Here is a 9,979-nt window from a genome sequence, read left to right as displayed (position 1 = left end):
AGGCATCATGTGATCCATTTGTTTTTCAGTGTATGTAGTGCAAATCTACTTTTTCTCTTTGAGAGTGTCTGCCCCCCTGCCTCTGAAATCTCTTCCACCTCTTCCTCTCGAAGAATCTTGAGCAAGATTATTATCTCTATGTGCAAGAAGAGTTGTCTTCTTTTCCAAACCCTTCTCTTTTTCAACAAACTTCTCCATTATAAAATTTGAACTGAGCCCAAAAAATAATTACAATATTCGTAGCAAAACACTAATAGTAATTTGCTATGTCTTTACAAAATGGAATCAACTGCTCAATATTCATATATAATGCAATATATATTCCACATATTATACCATGGCATGTCATGCACGTCATATATAATGCAATCAGGGGGACTAACCAGCGCAGAGAATCCCAATCTATGGATTGAAACCAAGGTTTGATGGCGTTTTTTTTTAATATTGAATATAGCGCATGCATTCAATGAAAAGAGATAGTGTTAACTAGCCCAACAGTTCACCATTTTTCTTCAAGGCAGGTCGGACCAGCACATCATAAGAAGAAATCCACACTTCATGAGAAGAATTCAAGGTAGAAATTATGAATCCAACATTAATTCATACCATGGATTGAACACGCGACCTCCGGGGTGCAATCAAAGCGTATTCACCATAAAATTAGCCAGCAAACAATATTCCAGTCACATAAATTTCGGTAGCAACTTAAATACAACAGACTAATATATATGGGCAGCGTTCAACATATGGTATTAATCATATCAGCATTCCAAAACAACATAAATACCATACCAAACAACCTTATTACAACTGCGTAAATATGTGAACAGCTTCTGGAATGCGTATATGGAGCAGTGTTCATATACCTTAATTGGAGCAGCATTCAAGTCTTCCAGTGTGCAACTCTTCACGTCAGGTTCACCACAGCAGGTCACATAAAAAGGAAGCTGCTTGTCGTCATTGTGGTTGGAATGGATGCTCACCAGTGGCAAGACAATGTTGTTGCATCGACTTATTTCTCACACAAAGATGTTAGAAATACGAGGATATGTTTTGAGTCTTGACCCTCCAGTGATGACTCTGCCTTTTGCTGCTAATATCTGCATTCGAGACACTGTCAAGTACAAGGAAGTAATGAAAGAGTTTAACCTCACATGAAGCATCGTGAAGATGCCATTTCTGTTCACATTCCCAGCTTGACCATTACCTTCTCACACGATTAAATGATCTCATCTATATATACAGGTACAGGCCGGTGGGCAATACTAGTAATTCAGCAGGAGCAAGGGCACCACATTTGGTAGAAAAACAACAATGTGTTTTTTCTATCAATTTTCAAAGTAAAGCAAAGCTATGGACAAAGAACCAGAGGATCACCAGTTTCTTGTCATCATGGGAATCGCTGGAGAGGCCTTCAAGGTCGTTCAAAATTTGGGAACTGTTTCACCTTCCAAACGTAAATGGAGACACCAAGATCAACATGAAACATGCCAATGACAGATTACAGGACCAACGTGTATACAACGTTCAGAAAAACGCAAAGAACGATTTTCGAATGTTAGATTACAGGACCAACGTGTATTCAACGTTCAGAAAAATGCAGAGAACGCTTTTTGAATGTCAGATCAGGACCAATGTGTATACAACGTTTAGAAAAATGTTGCTACTAGGTTCTGCAATATGGGAAGAAAATAGGCTATGTAGAAAAGGGAGTTACAAGGGCAAGAATACTAAAAATAGAGCTGGCTCTGATACCATGTCAAGCGAGGCAGTAACTCCTCAAACAAAAAATGATTCGTATGTATTATTCCTTCAGGTAGGTCGTCATTATATACATGAGGGAGAGACTTTTCACTTCATCTCCCGATGACTATTGATATTACTTATTTATCTATTTACATTATATTCACCCAATACTGAGGATTAAATGTCAACAATATATATGAGTAAATATCACATGAAATTAGTTATAGTTTTTTTTGAATAATAAAACATTGTATTGGCACATAATGATGAAATTCCTTTTGAGATCAACTTCTCTCTGGTCTTTATTGTATTAAGATAAGCCATCACATCCAATATTGGACGATTGAAATATTTCCCTCCATTCATCCAGTGACTAAACTCCTCTCTTTCATTTATTTATTTGGATATGCTAAGGTTCATTTATTTATTTGGATATGCTAAGGTTAATTTATTTATATGGATACGTTAGGGTTCAAATTTTACATCAGTTTTTACCCGATGTATTTCCATCCCCTCCCATTTATTTATTTTAGATCAGTTTTGAGTCTTGACCAGATGTATCTCTATCTTGGATATTTTGTTCAACATTCTGTACATTGGTGGTGACTGGATTTGCCATGTAAGAGGTTAAGAACCCTGCCCAAGACATAATCCATGATCGCTACGGCTTCCATTTGGCTGGCCTGGTGCTTCAGCTTGTGGGTTAATGGATCTGTTAACTAATGCTTCCCATCGTAGAACCAGTCCTAACTTCGCAGAACATGGCTGGGATTGCTCCAAAGAGTATAGAAAGGACATTGCCATCGAAACACATAATGGAAGCCAATGTCACTCCTACTGAAGTACCATTAGCAATGGCCAGACCTTCTTTAGGCTGCAATTTAAAGGGCTTTTACGTGTCCACTTTCTTGAGTGCTTCGGCTCCCTGACGATACAACAGAGTTATTGTCTGAACCAGCATGGTAGCTTGGGTAGTGTCTTCGGACATGACATTTTCTGGGCATTTCCCAAGAACTCGGGCATTCAAGAAACAGATTCACTCTACTCTTTTTAATTTCTTAAACTGGAATAAAAATTTCTCACCCATCTTTCAGCTAGAGCGACAATTTACTTTTAGGAAGTACATAAGCTATTTGATGAGCAAGTCGATATGGGATCAAATTTGGCGGGGAAAAACTCAATGAAAGTGTGAATGGACTGTGTCGTGCTACGGTCAGTCCAAAAGAATCCGCAGATTATATTAATTTAAGTTATACACTGTCATAGTGGAGGACCAATCTAAAGACCACGGATTGCCCAAGTCTATGATAGAATTCGTAGATTATATGAATTTAATGTATACAGTGTCATATTGGAGGGCCAAACCAAAGACCACGGACTGCCCATGCGACTTTCTGTGCTGAAATGTTGGCTGCGGGATTAACATGGACATGGTGTATCACTAAAAAAAGACTGTATGTCCATATCCCGGACTGCTCTATTCAAATGTAAATGTTATCCTTGCCTAATGTCTTACAATGTCCATGGCGTGATTTATGAAGTTGACAGGCTATTTCTCTATTTATTATAAAAGGTAAAAGTTTGGCGTGAATTATTACGTTGACAAAATAGATTTCTTTAAAAAAAAAAAGTGACGCTGGTTTACTTTTTTTCTCACATTTTGGTAATTTAAATTAATTTTAAATTTTAATTATGCTTGTAGTTATGTGATTGGGAATCTAGATTTATATAATTTTATTTTGATCAGTAATAATTATTAAGTGGATGACAAAAATTTAATATTTTGGAATATTCTTGATAGTAAGTATAGATTAATGATTATCCTTTCACCTGATACTCTTTCATCTAATACGGTGGATGATTATGATGAAGAGCTCGAGGGAGAGGAAAATGGCAGACTAGGGTTTTTGACAAACCCTTACACCGTGCAGAGACAGTGCAAGCAGTCTCTCAAGACTAAGCAATACTACTACCAGTGTGAGTTTGGCGGATCTGGTAGCAGCAACCAATGAACATCCCGATGGGGGAGGCAACAGGGCCTCCCCCCACAGGCCGCAACAATGGAAACTGGCCACTTGAAGATGGAAATGAGAAGCCCTCAACTGGAAGCGTAGAGTAGCCAGCGGTACAGCCTACACAACAACAGGAGAAGAATGAATAGGTAGATCTGAATAATGAAATAGAAAATAACCCTGCAACATCTGAACAACCAAAGAAGGCATCGTCTTCCACTTGCAAGCCCATTGCAACGGAACGACCCAAGATTGAGTTACCCAGTCACAGAATCAATGCACAAATACAATATATGAAAGACCATGCACTGATAGGTAAATTTATAGGCTACTGGCCCACCAAAAAAGCTCTGCAAGGATGGATAACCTCAAAGTGGAAGCCCAAGGGACATGTTACCCTACAACTAGGCCCCAAAGGTTTTTTTACAGCCATCTTCAACTACATTGAAGACAGAAATCACGTCCTAGATGGAGGACCCTATTTCTTCAATGCAACAGGTCTATATCTACGAGACTGGATAGAAAGATTCAATCCAGACAAGGAAGACTTCAGCTGGGCACCAATATGGATTCGCATGTATTCCTTACCTCTGGAATACTGGGATGAAGAATCACTTAAAGCTATTGGCAATGGGTTAGGAGAATTCATAAAGACTACAGAGGAAACAAAGCTTCGCCGGTACACCTCATATGCTCACATCTGCGTTTATATGAAACTTGGCAAGGCACTCACAGACTCAGTAAGTCTCCTTCACGATGACTTTGAATGGATTCAACCCATAGACTATGAACATGTGCCTTTTAGATGCAGGAAATGCCACGCCCATGGACATCTATTCCGTGATTGTCCTTTAAATGCCCCTCCTAAATCTACAGACTATGGGGGAAAATCTAATGCGAAAGGGTTTACCAAAGTTGCTAGTAGAAAGAAGCATAATAAAAAACCCCCTACAACACCAAAAAATGTAATACCATCCTTTGATGCTCCATCCTCAAGCAATAGTTTTGACATTCTGTCAAACCTAGATATGCCTGAATCAGATCCTTCCAAGATAGCTAAGACAACCTTTGCGCCATCCACCAAACTTTTTGTTGTACCTAACCCTAATGAGGCCAGTCAACCATCATTAGCAAATAACTCTGATCCGCAACCAACAACCTCGCAACCCATTCCCATTCAAGATCACAACAAAGCCCTCTGGTCCGCAAAAGGAATGGACATTGATAACCTGTTGACAGACCCTCTCAATTCAACACACCACATGGATGAGAGCAGTCAACAAAGTCTAATGGAAGAAGAACCTGAAAGCTTTGATCTAGGGGACCTAGACATTTTCAGTCTAGAACAAGCATGCAAGAGGAAAGAGTTCGACAAAATACCGGACAGGCAACTTGAAAATCTGGAAGTAGTACTCTCAAGAGTGCATCAGCACAGCACACTGGGCATACAACAAGGAAGTAGATGGGATGGGAAACACATTACCAAAGATGGGAAGAAAAGAGGTAGAAAGACAGATCTACAATGCACCATCCTCATTGGGGAAATGCTAGTGGAGTCCAGAAGGTGCTCCAAGTTGACTAAATACTATAGTTCCTTACCTACTGGTCAACCATGAAGCTCATCTCATGGAATGTTTGAGGACTTAATAGTCCTGGGAAATACAGGATGATAAAGAACATGATTCAGCAAGAACAACCACATATTTTATTTATGCAGGAAACAAAATGTAATACTAGCACTTTAGCTTCCATTTTATCCAAAGCCTGGGCGGGATACCAGACTGTTATGGTAGACGCAACAGGAGCTTCGGGGGGGCTTGCTATAGCCTGGAATATGCAGCACATCTCCCTTACATATTTCCATGCTTCTCATCATTTTATCCAAGCCACTTTCCACCTCATTGGAACCAATATACATGGTCACTTGACAAATGTATACTTTCCCCAAGATACTATGCAAAAGAATATGCTGCTAAAATCACTGGAAATTCTTAATTCTACAAGAACACATCCACTATGGATCACAGGAGGTGACTTCAATATGATCACTCGGCTGGAGGAAAAACTAGGAGGAAAAAGGAAGTTGGACAGTGAAAGCATCAGCTTCAAAGAATACATTCAAAACAACTAGGTAATTGATATACCATTTTATAATGATACTTTCACATGGAACAATAAAAGGATAGGCTCTCAACAACTCTCATCCAGGTCGGATAGATATCTTATCTTAGATAACTCTATACATCTAGGAGGTGATATCAGCACCTCAATACTCCCCATTGTCGGCTCGGATCATTGGCCTATTTCCCTGCAATGGAAGGATCCTGGAAATTCAAACAAGAAACCATTTAAATTTGAAACTTTTTGGCTCACTCACCTTGAGTTCAAAAATATGGTCAAATCAGCGTGGGAGAGCTTTATTCCCAATGGCGGCTCAACTATGTATAAATTCCAGCAGAGATTGAAGCATATCAAAAGGCAAATCAAGACCTAGAATCACACCACATTCGGTAATATCTTTCAAGATCAAAAAGTGCTCGAGCAAAGTATGAGAGAGCTACAGTAAAAGATCATTACAGGAGGCAGAACCGAGAACCTAGCAAGTCAAGAACAAGCTCTTCTCACACAATTGGAAGAAAGAAGGAAACAAGAGGAAATGCTCTAGAAACAAAAGTCAAGAATCAGATGGCTAAAAGAAGGGGAAAGAAATACCAAATTCTTTCACCGCACAACTATCCAAAGAAGAATGAATAACACCATCTCGCATATTCAAAATCCACAGGGAGACAGAATGGAGAAATAGGAAGATATTGAGAAAGAGCTCACTAATCACTTCAAAACAGTACATCAAGAGCCGCCTATAGATAGACAGCCTGCAATAAATGAAATACTCCAGCATATTCCCAGAATTATAACAGAGGAGCACAATCAGCTCTTGCTGCGACCGGTTACTTTGATGGAAGTAGAAGCGGCTTCAAATCAATTGAAAGATGGGAAAGCTCCAGGACCTGATGGCTTCACCTCTAACTTCTACCATCACTTTTGGGATTTAATCAAAGAGGAAGTCTGGAATGTGGTAGAAGAATCACGAGCTATGCATTGGCTACTTCCATCTCTCAATGCGACATTCATAGCTCTCATCCCCAAAGAAGCTCAGCTGAGTACTCCGGAGAAGTTCAGGCCCATTGCTCTATGCAATGTCATATACAAAATCATTTTGAAAGTCATTGCCAATCGCCTCAAACCGCTTCTTCTGCTTCTCATTTCACCTGAACAATCTGGCTATTTTGAAGGACGTAAAATCTTGGACGACATCATTTTGACTCATGAAATCATTCACTCCCTAAAGAGAAACAAACAAGCTGGTATGCTTCTTAAAATCATTCTTTCTAAAGCTTTTGACAAACTTAGCTAGTCCTATATAAAACACATGCTGACTGCCTTCGGCTTTAACTCGACCTGGGTTAGATGGCTTATGAATCTCATATCCTCCCCCTCCTGCTCCATCCTAGTTAATGGAATCCCCTCCAAACCATACTCCCCATCTAGAGGAATTCGTCAAGGTGACCCTTTATCCCCCTTCCTCTTTATTATTATGGAAGAAGGTTTGTGTCACCTTATAAAGAATGTTGTTCAATCTCACGAACTTAGAGGCATCTCTGCCCATGGAACCTCTATGATAACGCATAAACAATTTGTTGATGACAATATGTTATTCGGACATCCTTCTGTCAGTGAAGCCCACACCTTCAAAGCTCTGCTAGAAACCTTTTCAATGGCCTCAGGAACCACTATTAATACTGCCAAATCTTAAATTTTCTTTTTCCACACACCTCCAGCCACTCAAAGAATTATCGCCAGAATGATAGGATTCTCTCATGCTAAACTTCCATCTAAATATTTGGGCACTCCACTGATAGATTCAGCCTTAAAGCATGCATCCTGGCAACAACTCATTGAGAAAATTGAAAGCCGCCTATCATCCTAGACCTACACAACTCTCAACATGGAAATCAAGCTCGTTCTGATAAAGGCAGTTTTACAATCCATGCCTCTCTATCTCTTCTCTGTTCTTGCAGCTTCGAAATGGGTACTCAAAAAGATCAAAAATTTGCAATGCAACTTTTTAGGGGGCTCCATAGGGAAAAACCGTAAATGGGCATTAGTAAAATGGGACATGGTCTGCACACCAAAAAGGTAGGGGGGTCTAGGATTTCGAGACCCGCAACACAGTAACACATTAATGGGAGCACGGATATGGTGGCAGTGGGTTTCAAGCCCACAGAAGCCATGGGCACAACTATGGACTAAAAAATATGTGAACAATTGTCTACAGGAAGAGTTGATAAGAATCACCACCACAGATACATGATCTCTAATTTGGAACGCAGCAAAACAGCACAGAGAGCTAATACAAAAGCACAACTTCTGGGAGATAAGCGATGGGCAAACAACTTGTTTTTGGATGGATTCATGGCAACAAAGAGTTAAAAAACTCTATATTTAAGTTGGGGTGAATCTCCATCATTCACTATAATATCTTGTTACCTATTTCTTTAAATGCAAATAAAATAAAAATATAATTTAGTTAATCTTTATTATTTTTATGATTTTTTTAATCTTATCTTTATGAAGTGAAATATAAAATAAGGATCTTGTTACCTGCTTCTTTAAATGCATATAAAATAAAGATATAATTTAGTTAATTTTTATGTTTTTTTTTAATCTTAGTATTATCAAATGCAATATAAAATAATATTTTATTTTTTGGTGTAAGTTTGGTAGAACTACATTTTCATCATGTCCAACTTCTCACCATGATCAAGGAATACCACAAGATTTGAACCCAATAATACCATATATGTGAGACTTCATTTCCACGGCCATTGCCAAATAAATGCTTTGATCTTATCATAAATAATAATTAAATTTCATGTTAAACTTTTATTCATTATATATAATATTTTTAACAAAATAAACATTTTGATCTTATTATAAATCATAATCAAGTTGCATGCTAAACTTTTATTCGTTTTAAATAATATTTTTAAGAAAATAATCATTTTGAACTTATCATAAATGATAATCAACTTCCATGCTAAACTTTTATTCATTATATATAATATTTTTAACAAAATTTTAATAAATATGTAAAAAAAATTCCATTGAAAATTTTACAACAATCAAGGATTTATTTAGGTTAATGTTTTTAAAAAATAATATAAATAATATATTATTTAAAATCTAATCAAGTTAATAAAATAAAATATATGTTATAAGGGAATTTTTTTTTAATAAAAAACAAAAAATTAATTTTTTTAGAAGAATTTTCATCTTAAATCACATTCGAATGCATTTGTCGACCTATTTCGAACCAGCGAGATCCAGGCTACATGCTAAATAGATAGAGCAAGACACCCAATGGCTATGTTTGACCAGGAAACGACTAGTTTCGAACCAGCGAGATCTAGGCTACATGTTAAATAGATAGAGCAGGACACCCAATGGCTATATTTGACCAGGAAACGACTATAGTGAACTGATAAGCTAGACTGGTTAATGGCTATATTTGACTGGGAAACGACTAGTTGGACTGGACCAAGGGACATGGACAGGAGAACATAACTATATTTAAATAAAAATTAATCAATAAGAATTAATTAGTTACTGAAATTACCTATATTTAAGTAATATAAATAAATATTTAGTTAGTTAATTGAAAGTTAGTTTAATACCAAATATAAACTAAGTAATATATGAACCAAAAGTATTAATATTAAATATATAAATAAGTCATATGATTAAAGATACATAATTAAATAATTAGTAAACTCATAGTAAGTTAGTTTTACTATTAAATTAAAAGGGGTTAATATTAAATTTACATATAATTAAATAGTTAATGGAAAGTTAGTTTAAAACCTATATAAAATAGCCCATGGGGCTTTGGATTGACGGTGAATGGGTGCACTGTTAACGCACTCCTTGGTCACTCGTTTTCATATTATATTAAAATTATATAATTAAATGTTTAGTTAATTAATTGTAAGTTAGTTTTTAATATATATTTAATCAAAGGGGTTAATAAAAATAAAAAAGGAATAAACAACATATGGTGTTCAAACATTTTTATCTATAGAAGGTCGCGGTGAAACGATGGAGGTTTAGGGTTTGTGTCAGACCCTGCAATGGCAGACCTGCACAGACCATGGCGCCTCTGT

The sequence above is a fragment of the Pinus tabuliformis genome, chromosome 3_1 (genome assembly GCF_031772625.1).
Source record: "Pinus tabuliformis cultivar Carrire ecotype Pingquan chromosome 3_1, CPIR1, whole genome shotgun sequence".
In the NCBI taxonomy this organism is placed as follows: Eukaryota; Viridiplantae; Streptophyta; class Pinopsida; order Pinales; family Pinaceae; genus Pinus; species Pinus tabuliformis.
This window is presented reverse-complemented; position numbering follows the sequence as displayed.